Source organism: Oncorhynchus masou, chromosome 2, assembly GCF_036934945.1.
Source record: "Oncorhynchus masou masou isolate Uvic2021 chromosome 2, UVic_Omas_1.1, whole genome shotgun sequence".
Classification (NCBI taxonomy): domain Eukaryota; kingdom Metazoa; phylum Chordata; class Actinopteri; order Salmoniformes; family Salmonidae; genus Oncorhynchus; species Oncorhynchus masou.
In genome coordinates this window covers 16,223,006-16,239,444 of record NC_088213.1, presented here as the reverse complement: position 1 = coordinate 16,239,444, position 16,439 = coordinate 16,223,006, and the positions used below count along the sequence as shown (strand labels likewise).

At 39.9% G+C, this 16,439-nt stretch overlaps 1 pseudogene; it reads left to right on the top strand.

The window, feature by feature from the left end:
- The first annotated feature begins 3,915 nt into the window (after positions 1 to 3,915).
- The window catches only part of LOC135553631 (neuronal acetylcholine receptor subunit alpha-7-like), a 38,124-nt pseudogene continuing 25,600 nt past the window's right edge, over positions 3,916 to 16,439 (top strand).

Below are 16,439 nucleotides of genomic sequence, written 5' to 3'. Positions count from 1 at the left end.
CACCATCCTTTGACCTCCTTACAGAGATCCATCTGAGCCACAGCACAAATGACTGCCAGAGTTTGAACAAGGGTGTTCTGAACATCAGAACATTATTTCACTTTTATTTAACCAGGTAGGCTAGTTGAGAACAAGTTCTCATTTACAACTGCAACCTGGCCAAGATAAAGCATAGCAGTTCGACACATACAACTACACAGAGTTACATGTGGAATAAACAAACATACAGTCAATAATACAGTAGAAAAAGACAAATCTATATACAGTGAGTGCAAATGAGGTAAAATAAGGGAGGGAAGGCAATAAATAGGCCACGGTGGCGAAGTAATTACAATATAGCAATTAGACACTGGAATGGTAGATGTGCAGAATATGAACGTGCAAGTTGAGACACTGGGGTGCAATGGAGCAAGATAAATAAATACAGTTTTTTTACCTTTATTTTACTAGGCAAGTCAGTTAAGAACAAACTCTTATTTTCAATGACGGCCTAGGAACAGTGGGTTAACTGCCTGTTCAGGGGCAGAACAACAGATTTGTACCTTGTCAGCTCGGGGATTCAAACTTGCAACCTTTTGGTTACTAGTCCAACGCTCTAACCACTAGGCTACCCTGCCGCCCCATTATGGGGATGAGGTAGTTGGATTGGCTGTTTACAGATGGGCTATGTACAGGTGCAGTGATCTGTGAGCTGCTCTGACAGCTGGTGCTTAAAGCTAGTGAGGGAGGAATGGGTCTCCAGCTTCAGTTATTTTTGCAAGTCAATCTAGTCATTGGCAGCAGAGAATTGGAAGGAAAGGCGGCCAAAGGAGGAATTGGCTTTGGGGTGACCCGTGAGATATACCTGCTGGAGCACGTGCTATGGGTGGGTGCTGCTATGGTGATCAGTGAGCTGAGATAAGGCGGGCTTCACCTCGCAGAGACTTGTAGATAACCTGTAGCCAGTGGGTTTGGGGACGAGTATGAAGCGATGGCCAGCCAACGAGAGCGTACAGGTCGCAGTGGTGGGTGATATATGGGGCTTTGGTGACAAAACGGATGGCACTGTGATAGACTGCATCCAATTTATTGAGTAGAGTGTTGGAGGTTATTTTATAGATGACATCGCCGAAGTCGAGGATCGGTCGGATGGTGGTATGTACGAGGGTATGTTTGGTAGCATGATTGAAGAATCCTTTGTTGCAAAATAGGAAGCCAATTCTAGATAAAATTTTGGATTGGAGATGCTTAATGTGAGTCTGGAAGGACAGTTTACAGTCTCGCCAGTCACCTAGGTATTTGTAGTTGTCCACATATTCTAAGTCAGAACCGTCCAGAGTAGTGATGCTGGGCAGGCGGGCAGGTGCGGGCAGTGATCAGTTGAAGAGCATGCGTTTAGTTTTACTGCATTTAAGAGCAGTTGGAGGCCATGGAAGGAGAGTTGTATGGCATTGAAGCTTGTCCAGAGGTTAGTTAACACAGTGTCCAAAGAAGGGCCAGAAAGAAGTATACAGAATGGTGTTGTCTGCGTCGAGGTGGATCAGAGAATCACGACATCATTGATGTATACAGAGAAGAGAGTCGGCCCAAAAATTGAACCCTGTGGCACCCCCATAGAGACTTCAAGAGGTCCGGACAGCAGGCCCTCCGATTTGACACACTGAACTCTGTCTGAGAAGTAGTTGGTGAACCAGGAGAGGCAGTCATTTGAGAAACCAAGGCTATTGAGTCTGCCAATAAGAATGTGGTGATTGACAGAGTCGAAAGCCTTGGCCAGGTCGATGAATACGGCTGCACAGTAATCTCTTATCGATGGCGGTTATGATATCGTTTAGGACCTTGAGCGTGGCTGAGGTGCACCCATGACCAGCTCAGAAACCAGATTGCATAGCGGAGAAGGTACGGTGGGATTCGAAATGGTCGGTGATCTGTTTGTTGACTTGGCTTTCGAAGATCTTAGAAAGGCAGGGTAGGATAGATATAGGTCTGTAGCAATTTGGGTCTAGAGTGGGATGACTGCAGGGGGATGACTGCAGGGGGATGACTGCAGGCTAGTAATAGGGGTTGCAACATTTTCGGCAGATTATCCCGCTAAGCTAAGCCTGTAGCGAATGCAACTCTTCAGGTATCAGGCAAGGTTACTCATCATAGCTTAATCAGGTAATATTAATTACAGAGAATTGATTTTATAGAATAGAATGTCATATCACTTAATCCGGCATCACCAAAGACACGACAATGAGCTGAATTAAAAGATCCCAGACATTATCCATACGCACAATGTCAAATGTCAAATTTGTTTACATCCCTGTTAGCAAGCATTTCTTCTTTGCCAAGATAATCCATCCACCCTACATGTGTGGCATATCAAGAAGTTGACTAAACAGGATGATCATTACACAGGTGCACCTTGTGCTGGGTACAATAAAAGGTCACTCTGAAATGTGTTGTTTTGTCACACAACACAATGCCACAGATGTCTCAAGTTTTGAGGGAACATGCAATTGGCATACTCACTACAGAAATGTCCACCAGAGATTTTGCCAGTGAATTGAATGTTCAATTCTCTATCATAAGGCGCCTCCACCGTTGATTTAGAGAATTTGGCAGTACGTCCAACCGACCTCACAACCACAGACCATGTATGCCCAGGACCTCCACATCCGGCTTCTTCACCTATGGGATCATCTGAGACCATACACCCAGACAGCTGATGGAACTGAGGAGTATTTCTGTTTGTAATAAAGCCCTTTTGTGGGGAAAAACTGGGCCTGGCTCCCCAGTGGGTGGGCTTGGCTCCCAAGTGGGTGGGCCTATGCCTTTCCAGGCCTACCCATAGCTGTGCCCCTGCCCAGTCATGTGAAATCCATAGATTAGGGCCTAATGAATTCATTTTAGTTTCCTTATATGAACTGTAACTCAGTAACATTGTTGAAATTGTTGCATGTTGCATTTATATTTTTGGGTTAGCAGGCTAAGGTGTTGTTCTGGTGTACAGAACAGCAGGTTCCAACCCTGTCATTACACTAGTCTAAAATCAATGCGCAGGAGCCCAACATGTCTAGGATGTATGGTGGTGCATGGTGGTGTTGTGTTGCTGTCCTGGTTCATGCCTCCAGGAAGAAATTTGCATACATTAAAAACATTTAAAAAATCCTAAATTAGGCAGTTGGTAAATGAAGACAGGCACTTTCCATTTCACTTTGCACATTGCATTTGTCATTTTCTGTGTACCATTACCTGCTTACCATTTTCTGTTTATCATTTAACATTTTCATTTAACATTTCACTTTCCATTTTCCATTTTTCAATGAACCATTTTCAGTTTTAATTTTTAATTAAGTTTATTGTGGCAGAAATAATGCCCACTAATATGAAAATATAAATCTGTTTATCATTTTCACATTCCAATTTAGCATTTCATTTTCAAAGTGGCACTGATTATCCTCCACATCAGCATATGGTGTCAGAGAAAAATCCAATCAACTGCGTTACTGAAAGAAATCAGAAAACCATCTGAAACACTTCAGATGTCATGTTTTAATAGCCTGGACATTTACTTTTACATTTCCCCATTTGAAGTAACATGTTGGCATCATTTGACGAGCAAAAGTGCTGTGCGTAAAGTTTGGCCACCGAAGCTATCGTCAACATTGCTGCGCGCGTAAATTGTATAACTAGTCAGGTAGCAAAATGTCTCCGGTATAGTGACAATGGTTTACTTTATTGCACTTTTGCGAAAGCCAACAGCAAGTCTGTCACTGCAGCGCAATCATATCGAGAGACCAGACAGACCCCTCTGTTGTCAAACATTTAGTAGGAGGGGCGGCTGCTGCGGCTTTATCTAGGTCCCAGTCCCACTGCTGCCGCCTCCTCTGCTCACATCTCTTCCCGCCTTCACACTTCAGTGAGGAAGACTATGGAGGATGATCATTGATGTTTGATATTTGTATGAATTAAAATACGGGGGTCTATGCCAGACACTTCTATTGAACGCAATGATGGGTCCATGGAACGCTCTCCTCTACATTGCAGTCACTGTCTGCCTATTGAAGGGTAAGAAGTAATGCATGTATTTTAATTGTATTGTTACGTGCGTCCTACATGTTCGTTAGATGTGTTATTGGTGTTCAGTGCTGCGTTCAAATCAAGTTGTTGGTCAACTTCAGTTGTGCACATGTACATACATGCAGTGGATAAATTTTGACAGTTACTGTGCTGAACGTACTGTATCACTACTTGTTTCCAATGCATGTATCCTAGCAACCACTGCCTGATCCTAATCTATCCATGTATTACTACTGTCTATTCACATGTTGAATCCCAGAACTTGTTTAACAGGCTTGATTCAGGCTGCTACTCAAAATCTGACATAAAACGTTTTAAATGATTAAATCATATGACAGCTTGTAAATAGAATATACATGTTGAATGTTTAAATATCTATGAATATACATATACAATATATGCTGTATTTACATCAGCAACATCACTATGCAGATGGCTTTGGCGGCACAAAGAGAATGAACAATGACTTACGTGCCTGCATTTACATGTAGTTATGACCAGTAAGCCTGTGATGAAAGCATGCACTCCATATAACAAGGTGTGGACATGATATGCATATTCAAGAAATAAATGAAGCCACAATCTATTGGGAGAAAATTATGAGGAACAACCTTTGTTTGGACAAATATGATATACACCTCAACTTATGTACGATATACATCTCAACTTAGATATGATATACATCTCAACTTAGATATGGTATACACCTCAACTTAGATATGATATACATCTCAACTTATATACGATATACATCTCAACTTAGATATGGTATACACTTCAACTTAGATATGATATACATCTCAACTTAGATATGGTATACACCTCAACTTAGATATGGTATACACTTCAACTTAGATATGGTATACATCTCAACTTAGATATGGTATACACCTCAACTTAGATATGGTATACACCTTAACTTAGATATGGTATACATCGCAACTTAGATATGATATACACCTCAACTTAGATATGGTATACACCTCAACTTAGATATGGTATACACCTCAACTTAGATATGGTATACATCTCAACTTAGATATGGTATACACCTCAACTTAGATATGGTATACACCTCAACTTAGATATGGTATACACCTCAACTTAGATATGGTATACACCTCAACTTAGATATGGTATACACCTCAACTTAGATATGGTATACACCTCAACTTAGATATGGTATACATCTCAACTTAGATATGGTATACACCTCAACTTAGATATGGTATACACCTTAACTTAGATATGGTATACATCGCAACTTAGATATGATATACACCTCAACTTAGATATGGTATACACCTCAACTTAGATATGGTATACACCTCAACTTAGATATGGTATACACCTCAACTTAGATATGGTATACACCTCAACTTAGATATGGTATACACCTCAACTTAGATATGGTATACACCTCAACTTAGATATGGTATACACCTCAACTTAGATATGGTATACACCTCAACTTAGATATGGTATACACATCAACTTAGATATGGTATACACCTCAACTTAGATATGGTATACACCTCAACTTAGATATGGTATACACCTTAACTTAGATATGGTATACACTTCAACTTAGATATGGTATACATCTCAACTTAGATATGGTATACACCTCAACTTAGATATGGTATACACCTCAACTTAGATATGGTATACACCTCAACTTAGATATGGTATACACCTCAACTTAGATATGGTATACACCTCAACTTAGATATGGTATACACCTTAACTTAGATATGGTATACACATCAACTTAGATATGGTATACACCTCAACTTAGATATGGTATACATCTCAACTTAGATATGGTATACATCTCAACTTAGATATGGTATACACCTCAACTTAGATATGGTATACACCTCAACTTAGATATGGTATACACCTCAACTTAGATATGGTATACACCTCAACTTAGATATGGTATACACCTCAACTTAGATATGGTATACACCTCAACTTAGATATGGTATACACATCAACTTAGATATGGTATACACCTCAACTTAGATATGGTATACACCTCAACTTAGATATGGTATACACCTTAACTTAGATATGGTATACACTTCAACTTAGATATGGTATACATCTCAACTTAGATATGGTATACACCTCAACTTAGATATGGTATACACCTCAACTTAGATATGGTATACACCTCAACTTAGATATGGTATACACCTCAACTTAGATATGGTATACACCTCAACTTAGATATGGTATACACCTTAACTTAGATATGGTATACACATCAACTTAGATATGGTATACACCTCAACTTAGATATGGTATACATCTCAACTTAGATATGGTATACATCTCAACTTAGATATGGTATACACCTCAACTTAGATATGGTATACACCTCAACTTAGATATGGTATACACCTCAACTTAGATATGGTATACACCTTAACTTAGATATGGTATACACATCAACTTAGATATGGTATACACCTCAACTTAGATATGGTATACATCTCAACTTAGATATGGTATACATCTCAACTTAGATATGGTATACACCTCAACTTAGATATGGTATACACCTTAACTTAGATATGGTATACATCTCAACTTAGATATGGTATATACCTCAACTTTTTATTTTATTTTATTTTACCTTTATTTTACTAGGCAAGTCAGTTAAGAACAAATTCTTACTTTCAATGACGGCCTAGGAACAGTGGTATACACCTCAACTTAGATATGGTATACACCCCCCCCCTTAAATGATTTAGATGCACTATTGTAAAGTGGCTGTTCCACTGATGTCAGAAGGTGAATTCACCAATTTGTAAGTCGCTCTGGATAAGAGCGTCTGCTAAATGACTTAAATGTAATGTAAATGTTAGATATGGTATACACCTCAATTTATAATCACACATAATAATAAGGAGATTAAGACCAATGACAATCTTAAGTCATAGGTCAATGAAATGGTCATTGTGACAAATATTACATCAGTATTGGCAAAGCATCATATTAATTTGCTTTCCAAGGTGATGTTTCCCATTGAGTGCTGCATTATCATGGATGGTCACGCTCCCATGTGGCTTGTAGCTCTTGTTTAAGACAAAGCTGTCACAAGATGTCATGACATTACGTCCTGAGTAACAGTATTACCCAGTTCCCTTCCTGCCTGTGCTTACTCTGAAAGGATATATACTCTGTCTTTCCTTGTTCATGTTTGTTTATCAGTCACATATACAGAGCAGTCGGAAAATATTCAGACCCCTTGACTTTTTCTACATTTTGTTACGTTACAGCCTTATTCTAAAATTGATTAAATAGTTAGTTTTTTCTCATGAATCTACACACAATACCCCATAATGACAAAGCAAAAACAGTTTTTTAGAATTAAATATCACATTTACATAAGTAAATCAACAAGCACCTTCGGCAGCGATTACAGCCACAAGTCCACCACAAGTCTTCTTGGGTAAGCTTGGCACACCTGTATTTGGGGATTTTCTCCCATTCTTCTCTGCAGATCCCCTCAAGCTCTGTCAGGTTGGATGGGGAGCATTGCTGCACAGCTATTTTTGGTCTCTCCAGAGATCTTTGATCGGGTTCAAGTCCAGACTCTAGCTGGGCCACTCAAAAACATTCAAAGACTTTTGCAGAGGCGCTGAAAAACAACCCCACAGCATGATGCTGCCACCACCATGCTTCACCGTAGGGATGGTGCCAGGTTTCCTCCAGAAGTAATGCTTGGCATTCAGGCCAAAGAATTCCATTTTGGTTTCATCAGACCAGAGAATCTTCTTTCTCATGAGTCTTTAGGTGGCTTTTGGAAACTCTAAGGGGGTTGTAATGTGCCTTTTACTAAGGAGTGGCTTCCTTCTGGCTACTCTACCATAAAGGCCTGATTGGTGGAGTGCTGCAGAGATGGTTGTCCTTCTGGAAGTTTCTCCCATCTCCACAGAGGAACTCTGGAGCTCTGTCAAACCATTGGCTACTTGGTCACCTCTCTGATCAAGGCCCTTCTCCCCCGATTGCTCAGTTTGGCCAGGCGGCCAACTCTAGGAAGAGTCTTGGTGGTTCCAAACTTCTTCCATTTAAGAATGATGGTGGCCACTGTGTTCTTGGGGACCTTCAATGCAGCAGATCTGTGCCTCGACACATCCTGTCTCGGAGCTCTACAGACAATTTCTTCGACCTCATGGCTTGGTTTTTGCTCTGATATGCACTGTCGACTGTGGGACCTTATATAGACAGGTGTGTGCCTTTCCAAATCATGTCCATTCAATTGAATTTACCACAGGTGGACTCCAAGTTATAAAAAGCAATATATAGGATGATCAATGGAAACAGCATGCGCCTGAGCTTAATTTAGAGTTTCATAGCAAAGGATCGGAATACTTATGTAAATAAGGTATTTCTGTTCTTTATTTTTAATACTTTTTTAAGACCGCCGCTCTGGAATCTCCAGTCCATTTAGTAAGACCTCCGCTCTGGAGTCTCCAGTCCATTTAGTAAGACCTCCGCTCTGGAGTCTCCAGTCCATTTAGTAAGACCTCCGCTCTGGAGTCTCCAGTCCATTTAGTAAGACCTCCGCTCTGGAGTCTCCAGTCCATTTAGTAAGACCTCCGCTCTGGAGTCTCCAGTCCATTTAGTAAGACCTCCGCTCTGGAGTCTCCAGTCCATTTAGTAAGACCTCCGCTCTGGAGTCTCCAGTCCATTTGCAATACCTAATTGAATTCTCGGAGGGAGAGAGATGTAGAGATGGAGAGAGGGGGGAGAGAGAGATAGTCATGGCCAGCTCTCTGTTTTATCTATCTAACTGACATTGGTGGGTCTCCTAGATTTAATCAAGAAGTACAGGAGATGCTTTGTCTCCGTCCTCAGCTCCCCAGCCTCCTTTCGTATTGGGAAACATCAGAAAGATACTTTGTATTACCGTCAGTAATATTACTAATGTACCCTGATGAATGACTGATACATCTTTACACAATGACACAGTGATGTTATCCCACTGATGGTAACACTGAAATGTGATTATGAAGAGGGCCTGCGATCCAGAGGGGAATCAGACCGGAGACAAAGAACAAGCTTTTATATGATCTTCCAGTTCTGAGAGCCTCTGTATGCGACCTGGGTAACTGATGACGGACATAGATGTTTTCTTAGAAACTTAGAAACAATTTCAAAATAGACAGTAAACCCTTGAGCTCTACGAGCAACCAAATCAATGGAGTAAAGTGCTCTCCCAGAGGTGTTTCTGGGTAATTGAATTTTGGCTATTAGAAAAGTAAGTAGCCATCCGGTGTCTGAAGTGCATTAAAATAGAGGAAGACCTTTTCAGAGAATTTAAGAGGGAGGACTCTGAATGAACTGAGTACACTGTGTTGTTATGGTCCATGCATAGCTGGGAGAAAACACCTAGGTTCTGTTCATAGCAGTGCACCGTGACAATGGTTTGCAATAGTAAACAAAAATCTGTGATCTCATTGGACATTTTTAATTAGTTTCAAAACATTTTTTTCTGTACTGAACACATCCATGGACATGCATTCCAATGACTGGTACTGTAGAAGGGCTTACTAAGACATGTCAGAGATTACTGAGGTACTGAGAGTTATAGGGTGTCAGTAGGCTTCTAGCTGAATCTAGCTGGAGAACGTTTGATGAGCCTCTTGGATCAATAAGCAAGCATCCAAATGAGCTGGACCGGCTGTCCACCAGGTGGTTTATAGTCTCAATCTCTCTCTCTCTCAAATTCAAGCTGCTTTATTGGCATGAAAAACGTTGTCAATATTGCCAAAGCAAAACCAAAGCATTGTTATAAAATAGTAAAGAATAAAGAATAATAATATAAAATGGTAGTAAATAATAATACAAAACTATTCTAAAAATAACAACAATAAAATGGGAACAGTCAATAGTATAAATATAATACACAGAAAAGGCTAAACATGGAAAATGAAACTAGAACTAACTTAGAACTAACTGTCATTGTAAGGATCTGGGTGTAGCTGGTGCAGAGGAGTCAGACGCAGGACAGCAGAGATGAGAAACACAAGGTACTTTACTCAGAATATCAAAGTACATGAAGTAACACCAGGCCCACAAACAACGGACCGAACTTACAATAAACAAGCACGCACAAAAAACATCGGGAAAACAGAGGGTTAAATAATGAACATGGAATTGTGGAATTGAAACCAGGTGTGTAAAACAAAGACAAAACAAATGGAAAATGAAAAGTGGATCGGCGATGGCTAGAAGGCCGGTGACGTTGAACGCTGCCTGAACAAGGAGAGGGACCGACTTCGGTGAAGTCGTGACAGTCATCCTCACCATTACATCAGTACTGCAACTACCATCATCATTACTACTACTGCTACTACCACCACCACCATCATTAAACTGCTATCATTACCATCACCCCTACTACCCATACCACTACTATTTGCAATAATAATCACAACAATAATAATAAAAGCAATAACAATAATACCACTAATAATAACAATAATAATAGTAATAACAATAAAACTAATAATAAGTTACTGTTTACCATGCAGATGTTATTATTCAGTGTCCTTCAAGCAAATACATATTTGTTTATTTGAATTATTTCTATAGAAGCAGTGCTGGTGTCCGTTTGGTTGGTTTGGTCCAACACCAATTGACTGAGAGGGCTCAGTTCTTGGGTTTGAAGTGCTTTAAATAGGAGACATGAATTTGGACTCTCTCTCATTCTCTCTCTCTCATTCTCTCTCTCTCATTCTCTCTCTCTCATTCTCTCTCTCTCATTCTCTCTCTCTCATTCTCTCTCTCTCATTCTCTCACTATATTGGAGATTAAGCAAAAAGGTGTATGGTCCATCTGCTGCTCGAGTTTATAGTATTATCTAATTGTGTTGCTCCCGATTACAGCATTATCTAATGTTTCTGCTCTAGTTTACAGCATTATCTCATTTTGCTGCTCTAGTTTATAGTGTTATCTCATTTTGTTGCTCTAGTTCACAGCATTGTCTAATTTTGTTGCTCTAGTTTATAGCGTTATCTAATTGTGTTGCTTTAGTTTACAGCATTATCTCATTGTGTTGCTCTAGTTCACAGCATTGTCTAATTTTGTTGCTCTAGTTTATAGCATTATCTAATTGTGTTGCTCTAGTTTACAGCATTATCTCATTTTGCTGCTCTAGTTTATAGCGTTATCTAATTGTGTTGCTCTAGTTCACAGCATTATCTCATTTTGTTGCTCTAGTTTATAGCGTTATCTAATTGTGTTGCTCTAGTTCACAGCGTTATCTCATTTTGTTGCTCTAGTTCACAGCATTGTCTAATTTTGTTGCTCTAGTTTATAGCGTTGTCTAATTGTGTTGCTCTAGTTCACAGCATTATCTCATTTTGCTGCTCTAGTTTATAGCGTTATCTAATTGTGTTGCTCTAGTTCACAGCGTTATCTCATTTTGTTGCTCTAGTTTATAGCGTTGTCTAATTGTGTTGCTCTAGTTCACAGCATTATCTCATTTTGTTGCTCTAGTTTATAGCATTATCTAATTGTGTTGCTCTAGTTCACAGCATTATCTCATTTTGTTGCTCTAGTTTATAGCGTTATCTAATTGTGTTGCTCTAGTTCACAGCATTATCTCATTTTGTTGCTCTAGTTTATAGCGTTATCTAATTGTGTTGCTCTAGTTCACAGCATTATCTCATTTTGCTGCTCTAGTTTATAGCGTTATCTAATTGTGTTGCTCTAGTTCACAGCGTTATCTCATTTTGTTGCTCTAGTTTATAGCGTTATCTAATTGTGTTGCTCTAGTTCACAGCGTTATCTCATTTTGCTGCTCTAGTTTATAGCGTTATCTAATTGTGTTGCTCTAGTTCACAGCATTATCTCATTTTGCTTTGGGTCATGTATGTGACAGAGATAGTGAAAGGAATTAGTAATAAAGCCTGACCATTTTCTACAACACTGTGGTTAACAAGACATGTTATTTTCGACTGTACAACAGGAACTACATACACATATACGTAAAGTCTATCGATCTTCAGAGAAGACCAAGCACATTTTAAAACAGAAGCTCAAATGTCTACTTCTGTTGTGGTTTTTCCCCTGGCAGTGTCCCTCCAAGGGGAACCCCAGCGGAGGCTGTACAAGGATCTTATGACCAACTACAACCCACTAGAAAGGCCAGTGTTCAATGACACCCACTCCCTCACCGTCAACTTCAGCTTTAGTTTGATGCAGATCATGGACGTGGTGAGTTACTGTGGTACGCAAGTTAACAGAGCTCACATTGTTGTGCTAGTCCAACACTAACAAACCTGATTCAACTCAAATCAAGGGTGATTAGTTGTTTTGTATTATCAGATGTGTTAGCCCTGGGCTGGAACAAAAATGTTCACCTCTGGGGTCCTTTAGGAATGGATTGAGAAACACTGGGTTGTTGTATTACTTTATTCTCTGATGTTACAAACTGACATGTTCATCTGTCTCTCTATCATGTTACAAACTGACATGTTCATCTATCTCTCTATCATGTTACAAACTGACATGTTCATCTATCTCTCTCTGATGTTACAAACTGACATGTTCATCTGTCTCTCAATGCAACAGGATGAGAAGAACCAGGTTTTAACAACCAACATATGGCTGCAGCTGGTGAGACTTTTTTCCATTTGCCTGTTTCAACACGTTTAATTTAGACTATATACTGTACTGTACTGCACTATACTATACTGTATTGTACTGTACTGTACAATACACTAGACTACACTACACTATACTACACTATACAATATTATACCATACTGCAGTACACTACACCTCCATCTATCTTGCAAATTGGTCAACTCCTGAACAATAACTAAGCTACTCAGTCACACACAACTGAATGAAGATGATGTTTATGTTTTCTGACAGTAAGTCCTCTCCCGCTCTCGCCTCATCAGCAAACTGTATGAATGTTGTGTTGGCTGTTTTAAATCACCTTAACGAATGGACAACCTCCAGACAGTCAGTCCTTCATAGAGCCACTCCATAGACCTTATAGATAGATTTGACCTTACTCCAGAAACAGGCTATTATAGTATCCCTCTGATAACTATCCAGTCTGTGGCTCAACCCCCTGTTGCTGAAGACAACGTTACATTAATACAATGAAATATATACAAACCGACACCCATCTCTAGACTCGGAGGTAATCTGTTTGAGCACCCAGGACAGCTTGCTAAAGAGTAATTGAGACCGTGTTGATATTGCTCCACTTACAGAACACTCATGAGTTGGCGTAACCTCCATTTGTTATGTCTGCTAACACTTACTGATAACAGCATGACTGCCAACCTCCCATATAAAGAATGAAAACTGACGATACACTGGCTAAAAAGCATGAACATGTAATTATTTGACAGGGTATGCTTGGTCATGCCTCATACTAGGGCTCCGTTGGTTGTGATGTGTCATGGCTTATCAAACATGAGGTATGGAAGCCTCACCTTGCTACACCAGTCTGGTGTTGTTGAAATGATGAACAGTCCACACTACCCATCTCAAATCTCAAAGTATGATACAGGATGTGTAGGCCATTGTAAGACTCATTACCTTTTCAAACCAATCATTTACAACCCTCAAACTGATTGATAATGGTCACTATGTCCATGACTTGTTTAGTCATCCACATTTTAATTAGAATTGGAATATACAGGTAACTGCCAGAATAAAGGAAACACCAACATAACGTGTCTTAATAGGGCGTTGGCCTGCCAGAACAGCTGCAATGCACCTTGGCATAGATTCTAGAAGTGTCTGGAACTCTATTGGAGGGATGTGACCCCATTCTTCCACAAGAAATGACATAATATGGTGGTGGAATACGCTGTCTCAGGCATCCAGAATCTCCCATTAGTGTTCAATTGGGTTGAGTTCTGGTGACTGAGACACACACACACACACTTTAAACCCCCTATGCTACTTTGAGACCCCTCCTTCAAAGTCACTGAAGCATTTTATACATGACCCTAAGCATGATGGGATGTTAATTGCTTAACTCAGGAACCACATCTGTGTGGAAGCACTTGCTTTCAATATACAGTACTTTGTATCCCTCATTTACTCAAGTGTTTCCTTTATTTTGGCAGTTAAATGTAGATTTTATAAAAGATTGGAACATAGCCTTCATCCCATAAAATGTTTATTCCTTGATACAGTTGTTTAATAAAGACTGAGACAAATTCTAATCTGATCTGCTCTGTGTGTTTAATAAAGACTGGGACAGATTATAATCTGATCTGCTCTGTGTGTTTTAATAAAGACTGGGACAGATTCTAATCTGATCTGCTCTGTGTGTTTAATAAAGACTGGGACAGATTATAATCTGATCTGCTCTGTGTGTTTTAATAAAGACTGGGACAGATTCTAATCTGATCTGCTCTGTGTGTTTTAATAAAGACTGGGACAGATTCTAATCTGATCTGCTCTGTGTGTTTTAATAAAGACTGGGACAGATTATAATCTGATCTGCTCGGGGGGGCAGGGTAGCCTAGTGGTTAGAGCGTTGGACTAGTAACCGAAAGGTTGCAAATTCATATCCCTGAGCTGACAAGGTACAAGTCTGTCGTTCTGCCCCTGAACAGGCAGTTAACCCACTGTTCCTAGGCCGTCATGGAAAATAAGAATTTGTTCTTATCTGACTTGCCTAGTTAAATAAAGATAAAATAAATAAATACTGGGACAGATTCTAATCTGATCTGGGTCTTTAATAAAGACCGGGTTCTGTCAGCAATACCCTTAGAGTCCCACAGGAGGCTGCTGAGGGGAGGACGACTCATAATAATGTCTTAAATTGAGTTAATGGAATGGTATCAAACACATGGAAACCATGTGTTTGATGTGTTCGATAATATTCCATTTGTTCCATTCCAGCCATTGCTATGAGCCTGTCCCCCCCAATTAAGGTTCCGGCAGCCGCCTGTGCCTTAGATGTAACAAGCAATAACACAAACAGTTAGTCATGACAAACAGCTGTAATTAACACTCCTACACTTCTTATACCCTCTAAAGATGTTCCTTATTAACAGCTTCTCAATTGTTGCTATGCAATGCCTGATTTCCCCAGTTACCACAAAACTTTCACCATTTTCAGATTCATCTGCATAGATGGATACTTTGTTTATCAAACCGTGATCAGGTTCAACAAGCGATGCGAGGCCACAGAACCTCCCACTAATGGACTTATCTGGAAACGTGTGTGGAGGAGTGGTGAGAATATGAGGAGTGTGTTATGTTTCTCTCTCCAGTACTGGAATGATTATTACCTGCAGTGGAATCAGTCTGAGTACCCTGGGGTGGCCAATGTGAGATTCCCTGATAGCCAAATCTGGAAGCCAGACATCCTGCTGTATAACAGGTTAGTACCCTACCAGTAATCTTGGACCCCATAACCAATTCTTGCTCTATACAGCTGGCCAACTCCATTACTATGGCCTTTAATGTATTACCATGAGGTGGAAGCAGGACTTATATAGTTTGTAAGACAGGTGTTGAGCTCATACCTCTTGTACATTAAATGTTTTTGAACATATTGCCATATGATCGTGTTGATTTGAGGAAATCAACTATTTTCCTAACATTGGAAATGTACAATACACAGATTATAATAGCATGAACTGCTTCTTTAGGAGCCAGCCTGATCTCGTGAGCTTACAGAATGATGTGCGTTTTAAGTAAGGCTGGCCAGCAAGGCTATGCTTCATGCAAATAAAGTCAGGAAAAGCAAAAGAGTATTTCACCAAAAATGCAGAATTCCATATGCTATTGTATACCATTAACCCTCATAAACTTTCTTCAAGGACAATCACAGTGAAGAAAATGTAAATAAAATGGTAACAGCAGAACCCCCTGCTTGTTTCCCCCTAATGCAGAAAACAACATTCTCATCCCCATCTGTCACTGTTCTTCTGAACAAAGCCTTAGTTTCACCGTCGATTACATTCCACTATGGTGGCTTTTTGCCTCCCGTGGAACGGCAACTCTTTTAACTTGAGCTCACCTTTCTCCATTCCTATTGAAACCTTTGGGAGTTCAGTTGGAGGAGTGCATTATGTATTGCGAGAGACAGAGCTCTACACTGACTAGGCCATCTCTAGGGGAATGTAGCTGTTGCTATGCTGCAACAAAGGAACCATACTTCAGGTCTTCTATCACACGGTAACCTAGAAAATAATGAGGCAGGAATACTCATTTTGAAGGCAGGCATATCTTTTTAACTTTTTAACACCAGCTACAGTATTAGACTTGATACAGTACATTTTCTTTGCCATGTAATCCTTTGTGAGTAGTATGAATGGAAGTGGAGCGACATCCTGATTAACAGCCTGTGTTGCTCTAGTGATTTATAGCTGTATGATTCATGA